We start from the raw sequence: 11,892 nt of genomic DNA on the forward strand, positions 1-11,892 counted from the left end.
AAGTCCACTGAAGAGACACACTAGCATAGTGGCCTAAATGGAAATAACCATTAATGGAGGGGAAAAGAGAATGTTCTTTTCCATTTGCCATTCATTAAGGCGTAAGATCAATTATATGACGAAATCCTGTGTAATTCAGCACTCCATCTGGTTTTAGAAGCAAGTTGAGCCTTATCCAGTACTACATATAGAGATCATATTTTATTTGCATTCCATAGACTAGCAAAATCCAACATGAATACATTATATTCAAGGACACAATTTATGTAATCATGCCACTTAAGGAGCCGTTTAAAATAGCAAATAAAATCAAACTGTAGCACTCAGCATCCTTATCAAATGAAAATCACATACAAAAATCCACTTTCTCCTTTTCAACTTCAGCTGCAGGGACCAGAAATAAATAGCTCCATCTTCTCTGATGGTGATTAAGGTGTCATCGGGCATGGAGAGAATGCGTGGCACAGAGCCCCGTGGGACAGCCCCTGCTGCACAGCAGGCAGCAGAAAGGCAGCCTGCCTCTGGAGGGCCCACGCGGCTGCTTGCTTGGCGCACTCCAGCTGCAGATACATGGTAGAGGCCATTCTGGAGAGCAAAGGACAACTCATTAAGCACTCACAGTCTCTGCCTTTCAAAAGCGTTCTTTCCTAGGATGACATAGATAACTCTGTTCTGGGACATGGAAGCATTGTTAGCACCTGAACCTGGCTACCAAAACCTTGGGGGTGATAATCAGGGATGCCTGAGTGGCTGAGTCCCTGGGGCTTGCTTCTCCTGCCAGTCTTTCTCTAAGGAGGATGTGAAGGATGGAGATCATGACAGTGACTATTACTGAGCATGCAGCATGCTCTGTGCAATGTAAACCTTCACATGTAGCCCATGATAACCAAAGGAGGCAGGTTCTATTGTTCATCTTCTTTTGCAAACTGGGGAAGTCGAGCTGTCCATTCTACCAGGACAGTGACCTCACCTAGACTCGTGATGGTAAATCTGTGGAAAAATGGTTCTGTGGTCAGAGAGGGAAGGGGTGAGAATATCTCTGGGGCAGGAAAATCTTTTTCTCTTCATTTCCTTCAAAGCTTTTTGGCTAGAGTCTTTCATTTTCCTTCCTGAAACCCTGAACATTTCTTTTCAAACTGGGTGACAACAAAAGTGCTCATGTGCGTGTGTGTGTGTGCATGTTTGTGTGTGTGTGTGTGTGTGTATTTAATTTGGCTGGGGAATTGACTGAAGGTATGAATACAGGTGCCTTACTACTCAGCTTGGTCAGTTTTTTAAAAGATTAATTTATTTTAATTTGAAAGTAGAGCTAAAAGAGAGAGACAGAGAGAGAGAGACAGAGAGAGACAGAGAGAGAGAGATCTTTAATCTGCTGATTCACTCCCCAGATGGCTTTGGCCAGAGCTGGGCCAGTCTAAAGCCATTAGCCTCTTCCAGTTTTCCCATGTGGGTTCAAGGGCCCTAGCACTTGGGCCATCTTTCATTGCTTTTGAAGGAGCATTAGCACATAGCTGGATCAGAAGTGGAATAGCTGAGACTCAAATGAGTGCTCATATGGGATTCTGGCATTGTAGATTGTGGCATTACTTGCTACACTATGATATTGGTCCCTGATTTAAAATTTTTTTTAACTAAGGGCAGCTTTTGGCCTAGTGGTTATGGCACTGGTTAAGACATCCTTGTCCCACATTGGTGTGCCTAGGCTCCATGCTCAGCTGTATCTCCTGACTGAAGATTCCCACTAACGCAGACTCTTGACAGTCTCTCTCTCTCTCTCTTAACTCTGTTGGTTTGCTTCTCTGTGCCCTCATCAAAGAACACACATTTCTGCTGGGAAATCTCACACCTGCCTGTGTGCTTAGCATACCATTGGTGTTCAATCTGTTGCAACCAAGAAGGGCACATAACTGAAACCTACTTGACAGAATTATGTGTGATGCTGGGGGTCACCAAGTTACCAACTCCATAGATTGAAGAAACAGATTGAACACCAATGGTTTGGCTTGCTTCTGGCTTGAGAGCGCTGTCATTCTAACTGCCAGCTGGATCTGAAATATTCATCCTTGGCATTCTACCCTTCCTGGCTGTGGTCTCTAGTGCCCTCTCTCCCTGATTTGCATGGAATTTTCACTGAGTCAGCATTTTCCAGAAGAGTATAGGAGCTGATTCTTCGTGCATTGCATGTACCAGCATATGAAATCTTTGAATCACGGGAAAACTCTAGGGGGTCAGTTGCTGCCTTCGGTCATTCTTCTTGGCTAATAGGATGCCCAGTTTTAAGCTAGTTCATATTTCCCAAGACGCAGATAACATTTACCTGCCTGCTTTGCAGCTGGGAGAGACACAGGATTAAGTTGAAAATGCAAGTGTCTTGGGCAGCTTCTGAGAATTGTCACGAAAGGGAAGGGTTCAGTCTTTTCCCAGTCACTTCCACTTTCCTCCTGGCTGAATGGTCAAGTCAGCTGGCATCCAAACAGCCATATTGTGCCATGGGGCGGAATTCAATGCTGAGGGTGGGATGTCAGCAGATGAGGAGGAGTATGATCCCCAATGATATTATGAAACCCCTTGACCCATAATGTTTTACATGAGAGAAGAAAAACCTCCTTCTCTAACTGGGCCTTGATGTTGGAGGGTTTTCTGCCACCTTTGGCTAAATCTAATTCTAATGCAGACAACGATCGTCCAGAGTTGGAATCTCCATTGATTTCTTGGTAGCTGAGGGCTCAGAACAGTGATTCATATTCTCCACACCTCCGTGTTTCCAGCTACAAAATAGTACTGCGACCGCCTCTGTAGCACAGCTGTGCTGACATTTTGGCAACTGCTAAAGTCTTTGAAGACCCCGAGGCAGCAGGAACACATAGTTTGAAATCAGAAACTGCCTGATTAATATGTGATGAAAGAAACAAAAGCGTCATGGCTCCTTGGTGGTGCTGCGTAACATCTCTCATGGCACAAATGGTCCTGGATAATGATTGCTTCTAGCCTTGCCTCATACATGCTCCCCTGGATGTGCATAGCAGGTGTCATGCAGGCTGTTGCCTCTGGGTTCCTGCAAATACTGTTCCCTCTGCCTGGAAAACTTTGCTTGCCTCTCTCTCCTTTGCAGAGCAAGGAATTCTTCTCTCCTGACACTCTGGTCCAGGTTAGATGCTCCCACAGTGTTTGTGGCTGGTTCTGGGGTGGCTGTGATGTCCCCACACGGCAGAGGTGGCATCTTCCCTAACTTTGTACCATAGGAGCTAGAACAGAGTCTGTCCCAGTATACGCTGACCCAGAGAATGAGCCCACAAGGGAACAGGTAGGCGATCAAGCAGGCAGGAATTCTGAAGATACAGATGATTCGATGGCTTCCGTTGAAAAGATCTGGGGTGTTATTACTTCTTAGGGATTTATTTATTTGAAAGGCAGAGTCAGAGATAAGAAAAGGGGTGGGGCAGATCTTCCATCTGATGATATACTTCCCAAATGACTACAATGGTCATGACTGAGTGGACCAGAAGCCAGGAACTTATACTGGGTCTCCCACATGGGTAACTTGGGCCATCCTTTGTTAGTTTCCCAGGACATAAGCAGAGAGCTGCATGGAGCATGGAATAGCTGGGACGCAAATTGGCTCTCATATGGGAGGCTCATGCTGCAGATGGTGGTTTAAATCACTAACCCACAGCACCAGCTCCAGTAGTCCATCCATTTAGAAACACTCACCTCTTTTCTCAATGCAAGCTCTTTAGCTTTACACAAGAGGTGCTATGGTCTGAATGTTCTGTCCTCCCAGCCCCCGCCCTCAATTCCTATAGTGCCACCCTAACTCACAAAAGGATGTGTTAGGAGTTGGGGCAGGGGTGTGGTGAGCTCATGAAGGGGATTAGTGCCTTTATAAAAGGGACCTGCGACCCCTCACCCCACCCACCATGTGAGAGCACAATGGGAGAGTGCTGCCCGTGAAGCAGGAAGGGACTAGATCAGACAGCGGCTGGGCCAGCACTTTCCCTTGAACTCCTCAGGTCTCAGAACTGAAGAATAAAGTTCTGTCATTTGTAAACCACCCAGTCTGTGGCATTTGTTATAGTCCAAACAGACCAAGACGGGGCAGTGGGCAGGGTGGGCAACAGAAGTATGCGTAAGATTCCTTCCCCACAGAGGTGACACTCTGCCCACATCCACACTCCCACAGTGGTCAGAGGTGCTTTTGCTAAGGACGGGCCAGCTGGGGACTTCACTGGCCTGCAGCTGGCCAGGTATGTTTTATTTACACTCCAAGGACAGGTTGGTAGAGTTCTACCTTGAACAATTCTTTTCTGTACTTTAACATGTAAGCACAGATCTTCACAAATAGAGCATAAGCAATGTGCTCCTTGACAATTTGCATTTTATCTTATGAATATGACCATTTTCGTGAAGATTTCACATTCTTGACAAACAACTGGGCTAACCAAGATGGCAGAATGTTATACGTGTTTCATTCCCGCAGGCTAGGGACAGGGAAAGTCACAAACCCTTTGGAAAAAACAAATATACCAATAAATGAGGTCTAATAAACATCTTCCTCACCCCCTCTCCTTTCAAGAAAAGTCTAAATATCTTCTTAGCCTGAAGGAATAGGTAATGTAAAAATACTTTCCTATATAGATTATCCTGTAAATCAGATAGGTCTTAGCAGAAATTAGAGTTTAAAGCTGAGGGTGATCTTATGGACAGATCATTAAGCTTAATTGGTTCATACGGTTGGGACTTTCACAGTGGTTTCAATAATCCCACTTTGTAAAATCCATTTACTTTATTCTGTGACTTCAGACTCTGCCTCATTATGCATGTGAAAGTTTCCATATCCAACAGCTGTCTTCCTCTCTTTTCAAACTACTGGAAGCAAAAAAAAAAAAAAAAAAAAAAAAAAAAGAATAATTAGCTATGAACATAGTTGATTTTGCTTAGTCTAGGATCAACAGTACTAAAAATTGAAAGCTTAATTAGACTTACCTAAACTCTGTCAACCTCTAACATGTTATATCTCTTTTGTCCATTTCTCTGACACATTTACCATTTGTTTCTAATTCCATTAAGAAGCGCCAATTAAACATTTTTTTTCTTGGCTATTTTACAGAAATGAAAAGAACTGTACTTTCATGGAAAAAAGCAACCATTAGGGGGAAAGTCACATTATTCACAGGGACATTTCCAAAGGTCACCTGGCCAATTCCTACCTGAAGCAGTGCATGTAAACGCTGCAGCTCTTCAAGGCTCACTTGATGTTCTATCTCATAGAAACATAAAGAAAAGAAATTAAAAGCGCAATGATAATAACAACACCCACACAAACATGATTTCTAGAGGCTCATAACACCTCTTTCTCTCTGAGTTAGGGGATAGCTGAGCCTCTGAGAAACACTTTAAATGTTTCCACCCTCATTGTTCCAAGTCTCCTCTCCAGTTCACTTGACTCCCTGGCCTTAAATTCTGGGCTGGGGTTGGCAACACTGGGCTCAAAGGAAGGAGGAGGTGAGAAAATCAGGGAGGAGAGGGGGAACGGAGAGAAACTGACTTGTCTGAGAGAGGAGGAAGCTAATGAGCATCAGAAATGAGACTGACATGACAGAAGTGTCTCCTCCTGGGGTCTTGCGCTCTGGAGTGGCCTTGACCACTTCCTCTGCCCTGTCCCATCACACCCAAGCTGACGCAGGTAGAGTCCTAGAGGGAACTGGCCGGCCACCTCTGGCTGGGGTAGATTCTCCCAGGCTGTGGCTAGAGGCTTGTGTACTCTGGGTAGGTAGGGAAGTCAGACCTCTTTTACTAATTGCCCTTGGCTCAATAAGCAATCACCAGAGGATGTCTCCTTCTCACTTATGTTTCTTAGCTACGACCTCAACAATTAGGAGTTCCTAAATAAAAGCTCTAACCATGTGGCTTGACAGGGGGCCCGTATAGTCAAGTCAAGCTCTGCAGTTCTAGCACCTTCGCATGAGGTCTCAGGAAGATACCAAAGGAAGTGGTTAGCTTCTTCCCCAGTAGGATCCTCTTCCAAAGTCTCTGCATACCGGACACATGCTGAAGCCACCTGGACCCGCCACGGGGTGAAATGGAAACACCTTGTAATTTTCCTGCTTTTTGTTTTTGCTCATCAAGGAATGAAATGGGAAACCTAACTCAAGAGCAGAGAAAGCAGTCAGTCTGAAGTGTCAGATTAAAAATTCCATGTAGGGTTCTTCTGGCAAGACCTAAATTTACAAGGTAACGTTCAAAAAATGGCTAAAGCAAAAGATCTCAGCAGTGTTAAAATGCATGGAAAAACAACTGCATCAACCAGGGGCAGTGTGTGTGTGTGTGTGTGTGTGTGTGTGTGTGTGTGTGCATGCCGATTTCCCTCACCAGGGAAAAGACATCACCACTGAACAAATTCAAAATTGTCTTTGGTAAGACCTTCTCTGAAACCCCCCCAAAAGCAGAAGAGAGCTTTATTAAGTGCAAACAAGGAAGGTCTAGCTCTAAGAACATGCATGTGATTTCTTTCTGAAACCCTAGATGTAAATTATGATGATGGTGATGATGATTTAAAAATTATTTGCTTAGACTGAAGAATTACAGGGAAGATATGAGCTGGGCTAGGCCCATGTATTAAATGCTTGGTCCCCAAAGGCATATTATATTCATGGGTGAATGGTACTGGTTAATACATGGAGATGAGGTCTAACTATGGGGTGGTGGTGGGAGGTTTTTAGCTCTGGGAGCTTACTTGTGCAGGATGGTTTCATTGAGAAGGTTGCTAATAGAAGCAGAGCATTAGGCTTGCAGCTCTCTCTGCTTCTTCACTCACCATGGATGCATCGTCTCTGTTGGGTTCACCACCCACTGCCTCATTGAACACCAGACCAATGGGACTGGCTCGATTTTAGATTGGGAACCTCCAGGACCACAAGGTGAGATAAACCCTAGTCCTTCATAAGTAGCTTCTCTCAGGTATTTGTTGTAGTGATGAAAAGCTGACACCATATACTATTATCTCAATTTTTCAGAACCTTTATAATTCTAAATATACAATATGCATGCTTGATTAGTTTCCAAACTGTGCAAGGCATGTTTATTCCTAATATAACAAGGCAACAATAGATATGTAAAACGGAATCCAAACATATTGTAGGTATATTACCCCTACTGGTAACTTCCGTCTTTCTGCTACCTCCAAATGTCTTTTTCTCTAAGCTTTGCTATTTCCTAAAATTTTACACTGTGACAATCACTTGTCTACTAATAATCTCATAATATGGCATTGGCCTTTTTACTTTTCTCACCCCCGTTACTGCAAAATAATAACATTAATAATAACAATAGTTGTCCTTCTTCTTAGGCAGCTGTTTCCCAATCCAGAAAGAGACTAACTCATCTCTGAATTGATTAGAAATGGCTGCTGAGAGAGATTCTTGGGGTTTAATCCTGCCAGCAGGCCCCAACGTCACCGTCACCGAGGGTGAGGTGACAGTGTTCTTCAGCCATAAGAACCACTGGAGACAAGCTGGTGAGGAATGTCTACTTTATTATACACAAGCAACAAGTTTTAACGGCTAAGGAAGTGGAGGGTAGAAGGGCGTCTTCCAGCACACCTCCCGTTCACCAAAGACACTGTAATTGGCTCTAAGGCACGTCTATTTCCTTTTACTTTATGGTCATGTCAGAGGTCATGTTTTACGTGTATCCCCGTTGACCTTCTAGTCATGTGGGAGGTCACGCTCCACGTGTGGGGCTGGAAGCCTCAGGTCATGGGGAGGCAAGCCCTAAGCCATGCCTACCAAGTAGCAGGCAGGGACCCGGGAGTGACTGCCCACAGGAGAGTGGCTGTGAGGGTTATTATCAATACCAGTAATGAAGGTTAGACTCTAAAGTCAGTACAATTGTGTAATGTACAAAGGGGCTCATTTCCTCCCCTCACAACATCTGACCGCCATACTGACAAACACTCTCACAGCACCGGACTGCACCTGCGCCACAAGGGCAGGGCATACCTGTAGCAAGGCTGCTCTTTGTCCCCCAGGTCATCTTCTCTCCTGGATACCAAACAGTGACCTTCCTGTCCCTCACTTCCCAAACTCTACAAAAGTCAGGAGACAGGTAAGGCAACCAGAAATGTGTCAAGTTCTGGGTTCCAAACTATGTGAACTCCATTCCCATTGCTCTTCAGCCAACAGTTTATCAATCTCACAAACCTCATCACATTTCCATATGTCACGCCTGCAAGTGAAAATCCAGTGATCATTAGCCAACTTCTTTTGCAAAGGCAGCCGTATAAATACATTTTGGAGCAACACAGCTACAAAACAGGGCCATTATTGTGCATTTCTTTGAGAAATATAAATCAGGTCTTCACATAATTGCATGCTTTTAAAGCAAATTTGGAACACAAAGCAGAGAAAGCATATGTCCCTTCTGGGTGCTCCCGTGCTTGGCAGAGCTTGGAAATTCATAACTGCCTTGATAGCCAGTCACATTGTATCGCTAAAAAGCTTGAATGACTTGTTTTCCTACAAATAAAAACAGAGGGAAAAGGCTGACTATTTTATATCCAAACTATCATAGCTTTAGTGACAACCATAACTAACGCAGCTCGCAATTGTGGATTTGATTTTTAAAGATATTATCTACTGCCGGGCAATGCATTTTGTTTCATTCAAATGCAATTTCATAGAAAAGCTACCTGGATAATTCCCTAATCGACACTGTTAGAGGGGATCCAGGGAGCTCTGATTCTGCTTGTCCTTACATATCAGCCTCCCCAGAGCAAGCCGGTGTTATGATGAAAGTGGTTTTCCCATAAGGATTCATTTGTCTGCTGGTTGCTCATTTGCATTGCAAATGAGCTCTCCTATTGTTACAACCCTGACATCTCTTTGCTTCTCCTGCTAAGAGTCTCCTCTGTCTGAGTGGTTTAGGGATAATTTCACATCTAAAACAAGGGAATTGGCTAATTAATCGAATAAAGTATCCTTTTGAAAATGTTTCCTGAGTGTCTGTCTCTACAGCTTCAGGAAATAGACATGATCCATGGGGTTTAAGATTCTAAAAGAGAAAGTGACGCCAAGAGGTTTGAGTGGGGTGGGGGGAGGTTCTCAGAGTTGAAATGGAGAGGATTCCAGGCCTCCATTCTGAAAGCTCCTCCTGCATTTAAGAAAAAGCAGAGACAAGCCCATGACATCACTGGTGACAGAAGGAGTCAAGAAGGACCTGGGCATTGGTGTCAGGAATATTCAAAAGTATCACAATTTGAGGCTTAGAAGAGAGGTTCATTCCTTGGGCCATAAGCTGGAAGATCAGACATGTAGCTTTCATTTAAAAGCAATTCATGCAGGCTGAGGTAGCCCTGACACTCAGTGTTGCCTCTTGGTGAGCTCCTTATCAGGTTCCAGGTGCTGGGTGTTTTACATGCAGTGTGCAAGGGTGATACTCGCATCGTCTCTCCTGGATGGAAACTCAGGCATGGACAGGTTCATGCAATTCTCCCACATCCCCCAGCAACCTCCACAGGGCTGGAATCGGGTCTCATGGCTCACTCAGTCCAGCTCCTCTGTCTGCTCTCCTCCCTCTGCCGGAGGTGCCAGGTAGGCCCAGGCAGAATCCAGACAGATGAGCAGATGAAGAGGATGTAGCCTTCCAGTTCCTTCCTATGGCCACCACCACTCAGGCCTCTTCACATTCAATCTCAAAACCAGACTGGACTGGCACAAGTGGTGTGTCCCTACAAGGTGAACATCAAAGTTCTCTTCACTCAGATGCACTCTTCCCTTGTTATTCTCTTAAAATGGCTAAAAGTAATGGCAGTGGCTTTGAACAGTCAAATCTCCCTGTTCTCTACTGAGTATCACTAACGTCTCACCTTCAGTATAGTGTATACTTGATGCATGCATGTTTAAAAAGATTTATTTATTTTTATTGAAAGGAAGATTTATAGAGAGAAGGAGAGGCTGGTTCACTCGTGAAGTGGCTGTAATGACCGGAGCTGAGTTTATACAAAGCCAGGAGCCAAGAGCAGCTTCTGGTTCTTCCACGCGGGTGCAGGGTCCCAAGGCTTTGGGCTGTCCTCTACTGCTTTCCCAGGCCACAGGCAGGGAGTTGGATGGGTAGCAAAGCAGCCAGGACATGAAGCAGCGCCCACGTGGGATCCCAGCGTGCACAAGGTGAGCATTCAGTCATTAGGTCATTGCGCTGGGCTCACAAGCATTTGTTCTTTCTTTTTTTTTTTAAGACTTATTTATTTATTAGCAAGTTGAGTTACAGTGAGAGAGGGAGATCTTCCATCTGCTACTCCACTCCCAGATGGTCATAATGACCATGGTTGAGCCAGGAGTTTCCTTCAGGACTAACAAATGAGTGGAAGGGGCCACTTTGATTATGCTCTACTGTTTTCCCCAGATTATTAGCAAAGAGCTAGATAAGAAGTGAAACAGCCTGGATATGAACTGGTACCCATATAGGATGCTGGCATCACAGGCAGTGGCTTTACCTGCCATGCCATAGCATCACCCCATGTGTGAAATGCTAACTCTGGGGTCCAGCATTGTGGCATAGTGGATAAAGCTTCTGCTTGCAATGCTGGCATCTGAGTGCCAGTTGCTCCACTCCTTGCTAATGTACCCAGGAAAGCACCAGCAGAGGATGGCCCAAGTCCTTGGGCCCCTGCACTCATGTGGGAGACCTGGAAGAAACTCCTGGTTCCTTGTTTGGGACTGGCACCTTGTTCTGGTAATTGTGATCATTTGGGGGACTGAAACAATGAAGGAAAGTGCTGGCTCTCTCTCTTTCTCCATTTCTTTCAAATAAATAAATATTATTTTAAAATGCTAACTCTGGTGGGGGTGGGTGTTTGGGGCAACAGTTGAACAGCTGCCTGGGATGCCTATATCTCCTTTGGGAATGACTGGGTTCCATTCCCAGTTCTGCCCCTGACCCCAGACTGGAATTAGACAATCCAGCTAGAACTTTGCTGAAACACAAAAACATCTGCCAAAGTCGATGGGAGCTCCTGTTGAGCCTTTTACACTTGGATGAGAAAGAATCTTGTAGAATTTTTCCTGTGTAGGCTTTGAAAAGCAGAAGAGTATTATATGAGGAGACTGACCTAGAGTGATGGGGGGTGGGAACCAATCTGGGCCTTCAGTGAGGTAAGCAGACTGGAGGCGCTGATGACAAACTAAGAGCAGCTCTTAAATTTGCCAGCGCTGCCACCTCCTCCTGCCTCCCCTGTGCGGCTTCCTGCTGTCTGTCAACAAAGAAGTGAGTGGGAAGGCTGGCAACGTCTTCATCTCCTGTATCCGAAGCCAATAATCTGCTCTATGAGCAACCCTAGCTCCTGCATGTTCTAAGGCAAATCAAATATAGCTGCTGAGTGCCTATTTCCCCACAGCTGCATACATGCCTCTTAGGCCATCCTTGCTTTGAGGTGGCATCACTTGCATCCTCCTGAAGAGCCTGCACTGGCCCACACACCTCACAGCAGCAGCTTCAGATCCTGTCACTGCTTGAAGATGGCAACAGGGAACCTCCGGCCTCTGGAGCATCCCCAAACCATCCAGCAATAAGCAGCATGGCTTGGGAAAACTGTGTTCGCTGTGTTGGTGTACCCAACAAGCAAAGAATCCAAAGCCAGGCTGGGTTGTTTCTGGATCTTGGTTACTGTGCATGGCACCACTGTGGACATGGAATCTGGATTTCATTTATTTGAGGTGTATACCCAGAAGTGGGGTTGCTGGACCAAGTGGTGGTTCTATTATTAACTTCAAAAAAATTTTTTATTTTTTTATTGGAAAGGCAGATTCACAGAGAGAAGGAGAGACAGAGAGAAAGATCTTCTGCCTGCTGGCTCACTCTCCAAGTGGCTGCAATAGCTAAAGCTGAGCTGATCTGAAG

The sequence above is a fragment of the Ochotona princeps genome, chromosome 12 (assembly GCF_030435755.1).
Source record: "Ochotona princeps isolate mOchPri1 chromosome 12, mOchPri1.hap1, whole genome shotgun sequence".
Taxonomy (NCBI): Eukaryota; Metazoa; Chordata; class Mammalia; order Lagomorpha; family Ochotonidae; genus Ochotona; species Ochotona princeps.